The sequence below is a fragment of the Pteropus vampyrus genome, unplaced genomic scaffold, assembly GCF_000151845.1.
Source record: "Pteropus vampyrus isolate Shadow unplaced genomic scaffold, Pvam_2.0 Scaffold20, whole genome shotgun sequence".
Taxonomy (NCBI): domain Eukaryota; kingdom Metazoa; phylum Chordata; class Mammalia; order Chiroptera; family Pteropodidae; genus Pteropus; species Pteropus vampyrus.
This window is the reverse complement of record NW_011888801.1, coordinates 4,745,725-4,748,674: the sequence shown is the minus strand read 5'-3', so window position 1 is coordinate 4,748,674 and position 2,950 is coordinate 4,745,725. Positions and strand designations below refer to the sequence as shown.

Genomic DNA, 2,950 nt, shown 5'->3' with positions numbered 1-2,950 from the left:
CTTTATCACAACAGTTTATACGCTAGTGGGACCGCAACTGGGTAATTAATATTATTGTGGTTGTAGATTTCTCTTTTTTAGGTAGTAACCCTTGGTTGACCTCACAGATTGCAAGGACCTTGTCAGTTTACAATCTTTTATTTTATTTTTTATTTTTTATTTTTTACGCCTACAGCACCTGCTCTTCCTAGGTGGTGTCCCATCCAAGTACTAACCAAGCCCGACCCTGCTTAGCTTCCGAGATCAGATGGGATCGGGCTTGTTCAGGGTGGCATGGCTGTAGACTGGTTGTAGATTTTTATAGCAAGACTTTCCTCATTGGAATTTTCATACCAAATTTCTGACCTTTGAATAAACCCATTCTTCAAATATTCACAAAATGATGTCATGTACCAGGAAGAGTCACCAGAGGGCGGTAGATCACTTGCAGAGTCCACCTGGCTTTTCCATAGCAAAAGCACCGATGTTTATGTCAAGAATATTGGGACTAGGTCCAGGCCCCAGATAAATAAAATCCAGTGTGCTTTAATTATGATGTCGGGCCAACATTTAATTAAATAAGCTTTTTTTGTTCTTGGCTATTACTTTAGTTACTCTGCTTTTTTAGTTTATATGTGCGCTTTTCTTTCTTTTAAACCAGTTGGGATTGTTCAGATTAGAATTCGTTAGAAACTTGAAACCCTGGTTTGCTTTGAAAGCTGCCACAGGCACATGTTCACATGATAAGAGGCTGACATCCTCTCTGAGATGCTTATAAATGTACTTAGAAATAAATAAGTGTCCAGTACTGTTTTCAGAACAGAGGAAGTTGCAATTTCTACTGTAGTTTAGACTTTAAGTTCTTGTGCACTGGCCTTTAATTCCCAGTCTGCAGACACACCTACGAGAGGTGAAATGCACCTGGCTATTCAGAGGCGTTTCTCCACACTCTTCACATTTTCAGCTACCCCAGACAGCGGGAAGACAATAAGTGGGCATGTGAGTCAGGGTTCAGAGAGTCCATTCAGGCTGGAGTGGCTCTGCCATGCCCTGGAGACTGACCATACTTGGCTGTCTGTGGGGCCCTATGGCTGTAATGGCTGCAGCAGAGTGCAGGAGTAACTGGCCTCAGTTCTGATTCCCATGAGGGGCCTCTTGGGGTACAGAACAGCAAAGTAGGGAGAGGGAACAACAATCTTGCCTGCATACATCTCCTTCAGGACATGGTGTATGCACACACCTCAGTACTGGCTTGGGGGGTGAGAAGAATTGATCAAATTTTGGCTGTTTTTGGGTCACAGTAACTACAAACAGAATCTGCATATTTTCTTTGTTATCCTTAGAAATTACCCTTTGAGGTAGGCAGGGCAGTTCCTGCTTTTATTCTAATTTACAAATTAGGAAACAATGAATGAAAGATACCTAGCATTCGAGTTTGATGTTCCATCTTGTCTATGCAGAACATCTTCCTGGGTGAAACTAGGTGCTAAGTTTTCTGAAGCTGGCACAGATTTTGTGGATGAGAAGGAAGTAGGAGGAGAGAGCCAGGCAAAGGCTTGATGAGGTCTCTTTCTGGTAGATGGTGGTGGATGGTGGCACTATCTCATTCAGCACCTACTGGTCAGGCCTTTGGGGAGGTGATGAGGGACTGGGGATTGTAGGAATGGTAGGATATTGACAGTGAAGGTCTCTGATGAATACCAACTATGGTTTTGGATAACACAGAAGTTGCTAAAAGCTTTAATCAGCACGATAGAGAGAGCAGGAAATGATGTCTAGGGGCCTCCCAGCATGTTCTGGAAGAATGAGATGATGAAGGTGGTGGTGGAGGAGAAACACAGCTGGGGATTCTGCATTTGGGGTGACAGAAGGCACAGCAACCAGTGGCCCATTTCTAATTGTCCCCACCTGGTGTTGCAGGGACCCCAGGCTGTGGCGGAAGTCCAGGAAAGCCTGGAGGGGATTCGTTGTTTTGCAAAGGTCAAATTTGTGAGGCAGGGAATCCATTCTGGGGGGTTTTATATCTCTCTGGGGAAACCATCCTATCCTTTGCTGCTATTTTTATGTTATGGGTGTTTTATTTTTAAATTGCAAATCTTGGACTTGATTTAAGCAAAGTCCTTAACTGTCCTGACATACCTGACATATATGAAGGCCCAAAGGTAGCAAAGTACACCATTTAGAAGGCTAATAAAGAAGCTCAAGGCCACAGTCACCTTCTCGCATATCCCGCAGTACTTCTGGAGCTGACCCTTTCGGTTCAACCCAGTGCTGGTAAGACCCAGTGCCTTTGCACATGTAGGACAGATTCGACAGAGTGGCTGCTGAGCACGGGAAACTGGAAGTACCAAGTAGGTAACAGACGATTTCACTTTCTGGAAAATATTATCCATAGTTCCATTTATATACTGCTTTTGAGTACCAAACACTTGAGAACCTTGGCTTTGACACTTTTCTAATGGATGTGTGCCGCGAGTCTAATGAATGTATTCCGATTGAAGCAGAAGAACCTGAAAATATCTCCTTCAGCCTCTCTGCCCAGCTCAGCCTCCCTTGCCTGGTCCTCTTCTGCATCTGAGGGCCTCCAAGGAAGAGGGGAAGGGCTGAGCTCTAGTTCAGGCAGAAAGGCATTGGTCTATGCAGTGAAGGATGCTCACCCTCATCACAGGAAGGGCTGAAAGGAACCTGAGGATTCCAATTAGGCTTAAACTAATGAGCTGGAAACTTTGGGAAAACCACCTGGGCAATGGGGGAGAGTGTAATCATCTTCCTTTTAATTAGCACTGGAAAACCTGTGGTCCAGCTGGTAGCACAAGGAAGGATGGTTTCCAGAGGGAGCAAAGTTTCTGAGAGTATGAGATTCCCCTGGTGGTGAAAGGACAGAGGCTGCTTAGTAAATCCGGACTCCTTCATCTTTAAGGAGAAAGGTGAACTTGAATGGAGCCCGCAGCACCCCTTCTCCCGGCAGCCC

At 44.9% G+C, this 2,950-nt stretch overlaps 1 non-coding gene across 1 annotated transcript; it reads right to left on the bottom strand.

The window, feature by feature from the left end:
• Positions 1-166: 166 nt before the first annotated feature.
• On the bottom strand, positions 167-285 carry LOC111736604. Its single transcript, XR_002779216.1, has one exon. It is a non-coding gene; the product is annotated as a 5S ribosomal RNA (ribosomal RNA).
• Positions 286-2,950: the final 2,665 nt, after the last annotated feature.